Source organism: Cyprinus carpio, chromosome A24, assembly GCF_018340385.1.
Source record: "Cyprinus carpio isolate SPL01 chromosome A24, ASM1834038v1, whole genome shotgun sequence".
Lineage (NCBI taxonomy): Eukaryota > Metazoa > Chordata > Actinopteri > Cypriniformes > Cyprinidae > Cyprinus > Cyprinus carpio.
The window spans coordinates 23,450,706-23,465,782 of NC_056595.1; the positions used below are offsets into that span (position 1 = coordinate 23,450,706).

Genomic DNA, 15,077 nt, shown 5'->3' on the forward strand with positions numbered 1-15,077 from the left:
GAATAGTCTCATGTGACACTATATGTCCCAAGTGTTCGAGGGAATAAAATCAAATATCCTGACTTGACCAGTGGTCTCTGTGCACGACTGCAGATTCATGAGACTCTATTCAAGATTAATAAAAACACAACATGAAATACAATCCATGTGCTTTTTTCTCTGAGGTTAATATATCTGTTGTCACAACAAGTTATCACATTCATCTGTCATTCTGATCTTCATGACCATTTTTAATTAATAATCAAATTAATAATTGAGTTTTTATTAATCTTGATTTTTTACAGCTTGTGTGCTTTTCTTTTACATGCGAGTCCAGAGTGAACTGCTAAATTTCTGCTTGTTTTCATGACGGTCATGTCAGGATACTTGAAAAATACATGTTGAGACCATTTCTTTGTGTCTTCTCACCAAACTCTATGTTGATCCCCTGAACACTTGGAATATACAAGTACATGTTTGAGAAAGCTCTGTGTTTGGTCTCTGTGTGTCAGTAGTGTGTGATAGTGTTTGAGCAGCTGCAGCATCAGTTCAGTCACTGTGACTCTGACTGACCGAGGTTTTTGTACCACTCTTTATCACTGTGTGAACACTACCACTGCTGTGGAAACTCTGACAGTAATAATGTCCAGCATCTTCAGTCTGGACTCCACTGATGGTCAGAGTGAAATCACTGTTAGATCCCCTGCCACTGAATCTAGATGGCAGTTCCTGACTGGAGAGTGTTTGCATCATAAATCAGGAGTTTGAGGACTACTTCTCCGGGTTTCTGCTGTAAGTACCAGGCTAAATAATCATCAGAACCATCATTGAACACATCTGTGCTGGTTTTACAGCTGATCTTCTCACTGTTTCTCCTGGTTGAGCTGCTGTTGAGGGACTCTAATTGGCATCGGATCTGTCCCTCTACACTCTAGAGCACATTAAATAAGAAGAAAGTCAACTCAAAAAACTTCTTCTTGACACAATATACTTGAAGAAATGAATTGATATCAACCAGACGAAGATGATGATGAAGGTCATGTTGATGAAGACTGTCAGAGTCCAGACGAAGATGATGATGAAGGTCATGTTGATGAAGATTGTTGTAAAAGCCAGTGATGGGGAGTGCTAAACTCACAGCACTAGTAAACACTCTCAGAGCACTGGAAGCATCTGACCAATATGCAAAATGAACTGATCCATATGTATTTAAATGGGCTTCTAAATGAAGTTTGCTCATTCATTTCATCCTGTCACTCATTGTATCTGCACATCACACTGTTTCATCTTTGTTTTTAAGCAATTATTTTTTACTGGTTATCATCATTTTTGTACATAAATTAAACATGTATTTCAGCTCAGTTGGTTTGAGGGACCTTACAGTTATCACTATAGACAGCAGCCGTGCATACTGGCTTTTATGGTGCATTGTGGGAATGTTTTGAGCATGAGTGTTATTTAATCCCTAGGTAGTGCACTGACTGAAATGAACTAAGGAGCTGATTGAGACCAACACTCTTACTGACTGACTCCAAGTTGGTGGAACATTTTCATACTCAAATCATGGGTTCATCAATAAGGTTGGCGGAACTTAAAAAAAAAAAAGGCAATTAAAAAATTTACACAAACCAATCTCAACCACACAATGGAACAAAATGAGCACCCCAGAATGGGGTGGTAAAAATTGGTGGTAAAGGAAAAAATAAAAATTTTTTTTTTAAATAAGGTAGTGATAAATATACCTTTTTTAAAAAAAAAAAATCCCCAAATTGTCCCCCACCCCTGAGACTTTGCAATAGTTTAGTCCCCCATGGATATACCTTTTTGTCCCTTTTAAATGGTCTCTTTTGATTTGTGTCACCCCCCCCCCCCCCCACCCCTTTTTGCCAACATGCTTTTATAATGATGACGGTTGACTCCGAGTAAAAAGGACCCAATTAAAGTCCACGTTTTCCAAGGTTCCCCCAGAGACTGTGTTTAGTTACATTTGTCACCCCAAAAATGTATGGGTTCCAGTATAATTTCCTCCTTATATTACCACGGCTCCCCCTGCGCATACTTGATGTCTGGGATTGGTCAGTTTTTCTGTTTTGCCGACATTCCGAGGTAAATGCTTATATCCAACCTGGATGTAAAACCAAACCAAGTAAAAGCTAATAACAACAGACCCCATCCGGGGTAGTACCGAGCAGGCGGCCGCTGGACTCTTTACCGAACTCCTTGCCCTTTGGAAAAACACTCTATGTTTAATTTCTGTTCTTTGTGGGAAAGCCCTTTGTGGTGGGGTTTTTTCATTTGTTTAGCGTAAATAAAAATAGTCAAACTAAATTCAAAATGGTGTAACAATTGTTTTAAATTTCTGTTCCCATCCTGTTCACGAATAAAACAATTGCTCGTTTCAATACAAAATGCCAGCTGCTGCCATTTTTTTGCTAACGACTTGTTATTTGGTAACGCGCTTGTCCCATGGATTAGTAAGATGAAAACTAAAAAACAAGCAGTGGTACGGGTTTTTTTCAACATTTTTTCCGCGTTTTAATTCTTTCTAATTTTTCCCTTTAACTTATTTCTTTTTGATTAATGAAATGGTTTTTTGTGTAATAAGTGGTTTTAAAAACGCAAAAATCGTTTTTTCCCTTACCTCTATTTTTTTACATTTTAAGTTTTTTGAATTTGCCGCTTGCCCCATCCCGGGGCAACTGCCTTTGTTTGTTTCCACCTGAAAGCCCAATTGGTCATTCAAATACTTTTCAGACTCACCCATACCAAATAAAATGATTTTTTGCATCTAATTTATTTAACCGTAAATGATTTTGCAAGTAACCCCCATGGAATAACCGCTGATTACAAAGACCTCCCCTTTCACCCCCCCTGGACTTTCCAATCAGGGGTCCCCCCTGAAATCCACCCTGTCCCTGGGTTTAGTCCTGAAAAGAAACAACAGCCTAGAATGGTAAACAATCTACCCTTAACATAAAAGGAATTTTTTTACAGTGAAGAAAGCTCTTTAAAGCTTTTATTAAATTGATTTCAAAACTAACAGGAAACACTGTAAATTAGTTGGGGGTGGAAATAAATTAATTTACAGTTTTACAGGGGAAATTTGGTTTTCTAATTAAAGAAATATATTTTTGGTCAACCTGAGGAAATTTTTTATTTCTTGTGAATGCACAGCTGTATTCCGCCAATACATAAAATACTCCCAGTCCCCCCCCCCCCTTTTTTTCCAGTGTACACAATGATCTTCCCAGAAAAATTATTCTTATATGAATGGAATTTGCCTGCTCCGTGTTTGAAAACAGGTTTGGTGTCTTGCACAATAACTTTGCACTGTGGCAACTTTGTGGGGCATTCACTTTTTTATTTTCTTTTAGGATTCTTTTTGTGATGAATAGAAGTTATCCCCAAAAGCAAACAGACATTTTTTATTGAAATAGAAATCTTTTTGTAACATTATAAATGTCCACTTTTTGATCAATTTATTGTGTCTTTGCTGAATGAAAATATTACTGTTTTATTTTCTTAAAAGATAAACAAAAATATTTTACTGCCCATATGGAAATATAATATGATATGTATTGCCCCTATATTAGAAAAAGTGGATATTTTTACCCCATATGTTTCACATAAGTTAAAAAACATAATTTCCACCATACATATATTTCTCCTGGATAGATGAGGATATAAGTTTATAACGGTTTAAAAGAATCCTCCAGAGCAAAAGCCCTATATGTCCCCCCAGAATGGGTAATAATATCTATGTGATGATTTTTTCTGTGGTATAATATAGCAGCAACCATATATGTAAACATATGCAATTTTATTAAAAATAACATATAGACATTTTTTATTTAAAACAACTGTATATAGATACACGTATATCTGTATGTTTTGTTATACGAACTGTATATATGGGGTTTTTTTTTTTTTGTAATATATATATATCTCTCATTGATATTATATCTTCATATATGCAGTTTCTAGAATGGATATGCATGTAAATTTTTACATAAACCCAAAAAATGTTTTCTTATCATAAATAAACATACATATGTGTATAGAAATTCTAAACAAATTGTACAAGCATTTTTTACATTAGAATTTGGGATGATCTCCATCGCTTCAACAGTAGTGCACAGTAACTGGAGATGGATCGCTGGTTTTACAGTCGGTGGAGAAACTCTGACACACAATAGATTTTTTTATACCCAATACGAAACATAACATCAGGGGTTTGGGTTCTATAGAGGGAAATTTGTTTAATAATACATGTAACGTCCCAAATATATAGACTTTTTGGGTGTAAGGTAGCAAGCTCGTTTTCAACAGTAAGTGTTTACAAGGTCAAACTGAGATGGATCCGCCGGGCTGGTTTTTTAAACGCGATCGATGGGAGAAACTCTGACCACACCAATAAAATTAAGGGGTTTTTTGGTTAAGAGAGTCAGAAACCAGCCTCAGAAGCACACTGCCACCCTGAATCGCCTTGTTATGTTTTGAAAGCTTTGCTTTGAACACCGGACCCCTTTAACAGAGACCAGTTTGAAAAGCCAAAGAAACCAATGGTTTTTGACAATTATCCCCCATTCAATGTCCAGATCTCGGGTTCAATTTATTTGCCCTTGGGGATTTTGTACAATAAATGTCGTTATTGAACCTGTTTAGCTATCCTTCCCCTTCCTTGTCTTCCCTTTTCGGTGGGTTGTTTATGACTTTTAAGTATTCCCCTACAGTTTTTTGTCCCCCCCCGTCATCATCTCTCATCAATATTTAAAATAGCCGTGTAAGCTTGCCGTGTCACGGAAAACACTGCCAGGTGTTTTGTTTTGTGGAGACCAGATGTTTGGAAGCCCTTCAATCCTCCCATCATATGTGGAAACGGGATCTAATAAGAAGCAGAACAATGAAATTTCAGATTTCCCAAAAACCTCAAGCGGTGCATAATTCAATCAAGATCCCACCCCCAGTTTTGTTCCCAGCAAATTTTTTCTCTCTCCTCCCTACGAGAGTTCCGAATATGAAGGGAAAAGGAGCCAAAAACAACCAGAAGGTTTTTGTTGTGTTTCAGATCCCCCTGTGTAAGCAAGCCGTCCAGCCATCAGTTTTCAGTCCCACTGTGAACTCTGACTGAAACCCCTGGAGGTTTTTTTGGAACCACTCTTTTATCACTGGGTGTTGAACACCCCGGCCCTACTTACTGATGTAAGCAGGGGGGAGTAAACACTCCTGACAGTAATAATCGGTCCCATCAATCCTTGTTCCAGTTCCCCCCCCTGGACTCCACTGCGTGGGTCAGAGTGGAAATCACTGGTTTAGATCCCAACCCTTTAAGCCCCAACTGATCCTAGAGTGGGAGTTTTCCGTGGACCTGGAGAAAAAAAAACGTGTTAGTTTGCAGCCATAAATCAAGAGTTTATGGACTCTTTCAATTATTCCTCCAAGGGTTTCTGTAAGTACCAGGAATTGTAAAGGGCCTGGAATTGGACCACCCCCCCACCCCCTGGCATGGGTCTAAAAACTTCCAGGACCGGGCGGTTTTAAACAGGACATGAGGTAATCTGGGGGGGGTTCCCCCCCGCCCGCCTGGTATTGACAGGGTTTTCCACTGCAGGCCCCGGTCCCTGAGTGGGGACCTGTTTTCCAACCTCCCAACCGTGGCCCCCTAATTTCCTACATCCAATAAAACATGCGATCAAAAACATTCAGAATTCATCAGTATTTATGGGGTTTTGAAGGTGACAGTTTGTTTTCTGGCCAAGAGTTGTTCCCCAGTTTTAGAAACTAGAAGTTTTATGGTTGTTACTGTTCCTTTCCTCACCTTGAAACAGTTACAAAATTCCCTAGGGTGAAGAAATCCCCAGAATGAAGAATTGGGTGAATTGGAAAAGCCGTCCAGGGATTTGCTGTTTTTGTTGTGTCAGAGATTCCCTTCAACAACTCCACAGTGAGTTATAAAAACCCTCCCCTGAGCTTGTGTGGTTGGCTGCAATGCAAACAATCCCATTCTCTATGTAAATCTGTGTAACGGGCTTTTAACCAGGCAAGATGATTTGCACAATAAAACAGTGTTACAGCGTTTTAGGATCTTTTCCCCCCCCTTCTCATGTTTTGTTGATGAGGTCAAAAAACAACATGTTTAATTCAATGTGTGGTCCCTGAAAGCTTCCCCCATGATTTCTGTGATGATTTCCACAATCAACAGTTCCCATAAAGAACAAGTAATATCGCACTGGTGGAGCCTTTCCATGAAGAGTGGCAAAAAGGTCAATATCAAAAGAACATTTCCTTTTTTTAACAGCGGGCTGTTAAATGATTTTAAAATGCTTTTGAGAAACAAATAAACAAATAACATCTTTTAAGAGTAACCAAAATTTTAAAATGCCTAATGAAAAAAATGTGAAATTAATACCTGCAATTTTTCCTAAAATATTGGTAATTTTTAATTTAAAAAAAAAAAATTCAATTTAATCAAAGTCCCTATTTATCCAATTATATCAGTGTTGGGTATGGTGAAGTGTCCCGCAGAGGTTGGTGGGTTGGTTTTAAATTTGACGTTGACGGAAGGTTTTTTTTCCAGTGGTATATAAAAAGGTTACCTGAAAACGTCATAGTCCAGTAAAAGTAACAGAATTATCTTTTACCAGAAAATGACTTTTTTGGTTAAAGAAGTGTTGAAAGTCCCACCCCACCTGTGTTTCGAAAATATTTACTTTGAGTAGACCAAGTTATAAAAGTAATTTGCAATATTTTAACTTTGACTTTTCAGTCCAATTGCACAAGTCAATTTTTGTTTTAAATCTTTAAACAACATAACGTCCCACAAAATGTGACAACTTCAAAACTGCGCCATTAGGTTGACCAAGCAAGTGAATGGTTAATGAAGTGAAGGTCCCCCCCCTTTTTGAGAATTTTCCACAACCGGATTCCATTCAAAAAGGGCTGATTTCATTCAGAAAAACAACAGCCATTTTTTAACTGTGCCTCAAAAATGAGTGAATCCACTGAAAATCATTTTATTCCCCAACCGATCCCCGTTTTTTCCAAAAAAAAAACGCTTGATTTCATTTCCAATAACTAAAACACCGTTCCAGTTTGGCTTCAGAAGACGCCCAAAACGTTGGCCCTGTGATCCCTTGTTTTGGTTTTTGACTATTTGTCTTTATCTCAAAATTGAAGCAAAAAACAAGCCAATATAAAATGTCCCAACTAAAAAAATGGTTAGAGTCCCCACCCTGTAATAGCTTGTTATTAAAATGATTTATTAAAAATGTGGTTTTTCCATGCCCCCCTACTGCAAAAAGGTGAAGGAAAAAACGGGTAAAACACTCCCTTTGTGTGGATAATAGATTTAGAAGTTTAACCTAGGCCTTAAACGTTTAAATTATTATAACGTTTATAAAAAAGGCCAATAACAGAAGAAAAATTATTTTGGGCGCCGTCCCCTACAATTCTATATATTTCTTTCAAAAACTCCATGAATATTGGAAACACCCATTTAACTGTTTTGTTTTGAAACAAATCCAGGGTGGAAACTACTTTTTGTGATGCTTGTTTTTTCATGTTCCAAGAAGCCTGACTCCAGATCCCCTCAATTGACTTGATACCCCTGGGAAAATAAGGGACGCCCGAACATTCTGGCCTAAACCATCCTCAACTTTTGGGTTTGTTTTTCCCCTCAGAGTCCCACTGGGGTTTGTTTATTAGAGTGAACCCCAAAAGCCGTGAGAATTATTTTAAATTAATTCCTACACAACAGTCCCCCCCCCTACCACAAGACCTTTTTACCTTACTGAAAATCACTAAAATCACTCCAGGGTTACAGTTCCAGATCAGTTGCAGAGAAGACTTCCTTGTTTCTATTTAAACACTACTCATTTTTTTTTTTTTAGGGTCCCCTTATTGTCAGTTGCTGAATATATATTATAATTAACTTTTTATTAAATTTTAACCCAAATCAACAGAATAATACCTGGGGAGCAGAAAAGAACCCTTCCACAACACAACCATTGTGAATTAACAAAAATTATCCAGAAATACCTGAAATTAAAAATTTTTAGGCCTAAGGCCTTGGACCAAAGGACCCAGTCCCCCTGAATTTTAGGAGTTCTGGCTTGGTGTTTTTTAAAAATGCAGTTTGGGTCTGGGGATGAAAACAACCCGCTGGGATAAAAAAACCTACCAAGATCACCTCAGACCGCAGGACCTGGTACGACGTCAAAGTTTTCATCGACCCCCAGAAAAATAATAACTGACCTCTTGGAAAGGAAGAGTGCAAATGGAATCAAGATGGCCAAAGAAAATGCATTTTTTTTTTGTTTTTATTAGTAAATTTGTAAAAATTTGAATTGTTTTTTTTAAGTTAAAATATTGATATCTTTGACCCTAAATTTTTTTATTTTCCTTTGTTTTTAATTCTGTGAAAAAAAAAGCCCTTCATTTTTAATCCTGTGGTTTCCAATACATTGTGCAAACCACTAACCACGCATTAAAAACCTTCCACAGCCCTTCTTTCAATCAAAAAAAATCCCAGTAAATGGGTTTTCCCACTGTGGGGGTGGGTCAGTGTTTCCCCCACAATGTTTCCATAGAGATCATACAGTATTTTTTTTTTTTTTTTTTTGTAAGTCCAGTTTTTTAATAGCATGGCATAACTTGTGAAAATAAAAATAGTTTCCCCAATGTATTTGTTTTTGAACCACCAGAAAAGAAACCCTTGACTGACATAGCCCCACCAACCATAAGGAAAATAAAAATCAAAGTAATTGTTTTTTTTTTTTTTTTTTTTTAACAGAATGTTATTTTTTTTTGCTTCTGGTTGGACCCCTGTTGGGATAGAAGGAAGAACCGACTTTGGTGTAATAGTTTGTTATATCCTTGTTTGGTTTGTTTTTCAAGTCAATCCTGTGGGTTTGTGTGAAGTGGTGTGGTTTGAATAGTGTTTTTGGGAAAAAAGAAGGCAGCATGCAAGCAATCCATTCCAGTTCCACATGTGACCTCCCCTCACCCGGCCCCCTGTACCCTTGGACCGGAGTTGTTTTTTTTGTCCAAACCTCTTTTATCACTGTTGTGGTGGGGAACCACTTTAGGTCCCCAAACCCCCACACAACCTTATTATATAATCTGTTTGTTGTTTCTGGCAAGTGGAAAAAACTCTGGCAACCGTTTAATAAGTTTCCCAGCATCTTCCCAGTCCCCTGGGGACCTCCACTGATGGGTCAGAGGTTTGAAATCACTGTTTTAGAATCCCCACCCTGCCCCCACTGGACTCCCCTCGAATGGGGAGTCCTGAACCTGGGGAAAGAGGCGGGTTAGCTAATAAATCAGGATAAGTTTTTAGGACCTTCCTTTCCAGGTTTTTCCTGTAAGTACCGGATTCAACCCCTTCATCCCATTACTCCATCCTGTTTTGGCAAACCAATCCTCCCTGCTGGGTTCTAAACTTACGTTTGAAATTCCTTTCCACTGGTCCTTCTCCTCCTGGTTTGTGAAGCTTGGCCTGTTGGAGGGGAACTCCCCTGTGAGTGAACGCCGTGGATTCTGTCCCCCCCTCCTACACTCGAAACACACAACAAGGAAAGAAATCAAACGTCAAAAACTTGTTGAACAATCATATCATTGAATAAATTGGAATTGATTAATCCCACCTTTGTGCTTGCCAAAAACCCTTTGAGCCAAAACCCGCTGTGGGGAGAAGGGTCATCCAGAAATGAAGGTATTAAGGTTGACGGCCCCCATGTGTTGAATGAAGATTTGGTTGTTGTTTGTGGGTTGTGTGGTTCGTGGGAATGAAGTTGTTTTTAACTCCCACAGCCACTATAACACTTACCCTCCCAGAGCACTTGAAGCAATCTGATCAATACCCCCCCCCAAAAACAACACATCCACATCACATTTACCTCCAAGACCAGCAAGAGACCACAGTTTTTTACTAATTTAGTAAAACTCCCCTTTTTGCTAATTGACTAAATCCTGTATTTAACTGTGTGTTTTTTTTCAAGAAACAGACAACTCCTTCCATGATTTTGTTTTTCGCCTTCATATTAATTTGAAAATGATTAGTTTTTTAACTTCCAATACTTTTTTTTTTAATGGGAATTCCGAAGAACATTTTAAAGAGCTGTTAAAACTTGCCAGATTTTATTTCAAAACCTTGAATAAAACTGTCATACGGTTCCAAAGGTCCCCCCATCCGAATCACGGGAAAAAACACCAGAATTTCCTAATCTTTGCCTCCCCCCAAATTTTTCATTATCAAGCGAGGGGGTGAATAAAAGAAAGTAAGTTGTAACATTTGTTGATGAGTGTTTTTTTGCAAATGATTTGGAAAAAAAGAACAAATGATTTCCCAGCACCTTTTTGCAAACAAACACCAATTGTTTGTTTCTTTTTGATTTTTTTTTTATTTTTTTTTAAGAATAAGATTTTTAAAAGCTGGCTCCTTTATAATAATCCCCCATTTCACTTGCCTGTGTTTAAGTTACCTCCATAATCAGTGGTGGTTGGTTTGAGGTGGGGGGGGGGGGTCGTTGAGTTTTTTGTGTGATGTTCCAAATTTTGAAGTGTGACGGAGGTGGTTTTTTGTGCGACCGCTTGTTCAACGAGATGAAAAGCCCTGTTTGGTACAAGCTTTTTGGTTGGAAGGCAACACCCCTAAACTGACGAAATCAGTAAAGGTCTCTTTTAATTTTAATTATAAAAAATGTATAAATTGATTTTATTTTCCTTTTTTAACTCCTTTTTAGCATTATTTTCAGTAAAGAAAATGTTTATACATTAGTAATGTCTTATTTCTTTTAGTAAGAAAATAAATTGCAATATTTCATTATTTCCATAATTTACTTAAGTTGTTAAATTAGTTTCATTATGGTGTTTGTTAAATCTCAATTAACCTGTGTTTTACAATGAAGTTTTCCTATTTTTCACTGATTATTTTGTAAAATTAATGTATTGGGGGGGTAAAAATTCGTTTGTTTTGTTTTTCATGTAATTTTACCAGCAAGTAATTATTTCAATTGTTGTTTTTCCTTATAAATTTTTGTTCTTAGTATATTGGTAAAATTGTCAATCATTCCAGGGGGTTTTTTTTAGATGCATGAAAAATGTTGGATAATGACAGAATTTTAAAATATAATTTGTGTAGGTCCCCCATCCATCATCCAATCAGACAAAGAGAATAATTTTTTAGTTTGAATAATAGCATGTTTCAAAAAATCAGTCCCCATTTAACGCTTATTTTGCTGCTTGCTTGCTGCTGATCATTAAAAACCAGCAACAATCATAAACTAGAACCTAATATTGTACTGAATTACATTTGGATTTTGTGAGAGTCCCCCAAAGTAGCAGACTTATTTTTAAAATACAAATTATATTGAAAATATATACAAATTCCATATAACTGAAACCTTATATGGTGAAAAAATTAAATGATGGGAAAATGTCAAAATTATAGGAAGAAATATTTCCCAAAAATACACTTTTTTTTATTATGAAAGAATTATTTACATTTAGGAAGTTTTATTTAGTTATTTATGAAAGAAAAAAATCACCAATTATTAATTTTTTTTTTTTTTCATGTAGCAAAATCAATTTTTAAAAAAGTATTAAGAATATAAAAAGTTGGTTTTCATGGTAAAATAAAATAATCAACTTATGCGGCAGTACTTTAAAATCTATATTTTATATATAATATAAATATTGTTAGTTACATTTTATAATTCCCATTACAGGCTTTATCAAATCAGTCAAATTTTGAACATTTGAATGACAAATTAAAATTAAGCATCTAATTTTTGAACTAACATTTCCTGAAATGTTGTTTGTGAGTGTGAAATTCACACAGCAAGTCCTCTATTGGAAAATACATAAATTTAATTATTTCTTGAAGAATTTCCGAGGTGAAACAGAACTTATAATCCTATAATTTTTCCTTGGGTAAATTTTTACAAATTAAGAATTAGTGTTTTTTCCCAAAATGCGTGACCACAAAAAAGGTCAAAAACTCAAAAATCATCAAAGTTTTTGTTACAAAATTTCTGTTTGGTTGCGAATTTTCTGCCCTTTTCCCTGTTTGTGTTGTGTGTTGTGTGGTGGTTGTGTGTTGGTGTGTGTTGGGTGTGTTTTTCAAGTTGCTGGTTTCCCCCGCAGGGGAAGCCCCCTCCCGTGGGTGAAGCCCCCTTCCGCTCCCTGCTTGCTTGCCTTCCCTCCTTTCTCTGCAGATCTTCTGGAGGAGACTCCCAGCCGCCTGCCAATTGCTCTGTCCCCCTGCTCAGCTCTTTAACTCTCTCCACAGGGGGCCGCAGGTGAGCTGGACGCTGGAACGGGTCAGAGGTTCAACCCCGCGGGGGTTCCCAGACCAGCGCAGAGAGCGAGCGAGCGGGACGGGGACGCCGCTAACAGCCGCAAGCAGCGTCCTGAGCCTCAGCAAAGCACGCTGGGGAAGCCGGCGGAGAGCGTTCGTCCCTGCAGAGTAACACATGACGGAGCTTTTCAGGAGACCCTCGTTTGTCCTCAAGAAGCTCCGGAGTGCTGATGATGTTCTTCCAGTGGCAAGAGCAGCCAAGGATTCACAGCAGTCCCTCTCCTGATTTACAGCTCAATACTCAAGCAGCAGTCCACCCCTTTCCTCTGCTGCCATTTGCCTGTTCATTTCAATAAAAAAGCTTCTGAACGCCTTACATTTGTGGTCCGACCTCCACGTGCATCATTGATCAGTGTGTGTCCCTTCCTTCCTTCAGAGTCCTTTTCCACTAAAGTTTCAGCTGCTGTTGATGGGATTGTAATAGTTTGAGAAACCAGCTGTTGGTTTAGGACAGTAAATGTTGGGAAAACTGAAGCTCTTGGGGTTTGAACATGGTCCCTCCCCCCCTGGGAGACGGAGCTGCGCTCTATTCTGAGACGATCAGAATCACTAAAGCTGTCAATGCAAATCTGATTTTCAGCTCAAACTCACAGTTTCTCTGTTTGATTGGTTTTAAAACGCTCTGAAACTGGAACAGTTTCACTTCTGCTCATGAGAGAAATGAGTTATGAGTAAATAAATTCATCATCAGCTTGAGATGAAGTAGCTAAGTTAATGCTAGTTTTAATGCTTTATAGTTTAATGTACAAAATGTAATGTACAAAACCAAAACAACATATTGCAATGTAATTGTTTGCTTTGATATTAGTTTACACTCCCTGTTTTCTCTGAATCTGAGCATAGTTGAGTCAAACCCGTCTGTCACAGGACAGATCACAGTCTAATAGAGCTGATTTGACTCCTGACTCAGTTCTGAGCTCATGTGTATTTCTGTGTTTGGTCTCTGTGTGTCAGTAGTGTGTGATAGTGTTTTTGAGCAGCTGCAGCATCAGTTCAGTCACTGTGACTCTGACTGACCGAGGGTTTTTGTACCACTACCACTCTTTATCACTGTGTGAAACACCCAGCTACTACTGATGTAGTGTAACTCTGGCAGTAATAATGTCCAGCATCTTCATCTTCAGTCTGGACTCCACTGATGGTCAGAGTGAAATCACTGTTAGATCCACTGCCACTGAATCTAGATGGAGTTCCTGACTGGAGAGTGTTAGCATAATAAATCAGGAGTTTAGGAGCTTCTCCAGGTTTCTGTAAGTACCAGGCTAAACGATCTGCCCCACTATATCTGTACACATCTGTGCTGGTTTTACAGCTGATCTTCACTGTTTCTCCTGGTTGAGCTGCTGTTGAGGGACTCTGAGTGACGCTGATCTGTCCTCTACACTCTGAAACACACAACAAGAAGAAAATCAACTCAAAACTTTTGACAATATACTTGAAGAAATGAATTGATATCAAACTTGTGCTGCACAAACCTTGAGCAAACGCTGTGAGAGTCCAGATGAAGATGATGATGAAGGTCATGTTGATGAAGATTGTTGTGTGTGTCAGTGATGAAGTGTTAAACTCACAGCACTATAAACACTCTCAGAGCACTGAAGCGTCTGATCAATATGCAAACACACTCCACATCATTTACCTCAAGACAGTCGCTCATTAACAGACACAAAATACAGTTACTGAAGTGAGAACAGAATAAAAATGAATAATTTTCATAATATTTGATCTTGTAATTGATCAATACAAGAGCAACTTTATATATATATATATTAGGGGTAGGAATCTTTAGTCACCTCACAATCTGATTCCGATTCTGGGAGTCACGATACGATTGCAGAACAATTCTTGATCTACTTTTTCCCCCTTATTAATTAATTAGTTTACCGATTTGAGAATCTTAAAATCCTTACATTTACATACCCTTACATAAGTATTTTTAAAAATAATTACAAATTGAAAAAAATTATTAAAACAGTTAAGAATTTTAAGCTAATATAACTTCAAAACATAACTAACATGAATAATAATATATTATTTTAACTGTCTAATCATGTCTAAAAATATAATAATTATGTCTACCAAGCTCTGATAATGGAATATAATATTAACAGATTATCCAAATGTTAATAAAACAACAGGCCTTCAGAAGCACGGATGTGTCTGTCACTTTAATGGTTTGGTTGTTCTAAACCTGCATAAAGTTCTTTCTTCTGTTGATCACAAAAGAAGATACTTTGAAGAATGTCTCTCAACTAAACAGCTGATGGTTGTAACTTCCATATAAGGTAAAAAAAACAAAAGAAATAATAATTAAAAAAAACATCATAGTCATTGGGAACCAGAAAACTGTTTGGTTATCCACATTATTTAAAGTATCTTCTTTTATGTTCAACAGAAGAAAGAAATGATTACAGGTTTAGAATAACTTGTGGGTGTGTAAACAATGACAAAATTAAAATTTTTTAGGTAATCTGTCCCTTTAAGTCAGACAGTCCACCATGAACAACAGAAATGCCTCTCTGCAAACTGTGTGTTCGTTAGTTACTGGACTGACACACTGATAACTTTCATTTCAGCACTACATCTGGAGAGTCTTGTGTTCAAAGAGCAGATGTGAGCTCCTAGATGTTTTAAACCGCGCAGGTTTGTTTACCGCATGTGGATCGCAAATGAGCTTCTCCAATAGCCTACTTCTTATTAAATAATATATATAATACATATTCAAATATGTGTTGGCCTT

At 37.4% G+C, this 15,077-nt stretch overlaps 1 pseudogene; it reads right to left on the reverse strand.

Annotated features, from left to right (window-relative positions):
- Window positions 1-13,334: 13,334 nt before the first annotated feature.
- LOC122135472 lies at window positions 13,335-13,861 on the reverse strand (annotated as a pseudogene).
- Between the last annotated feature and the right edge of the window lie 1,216 nt (window positions 13,862-15,077).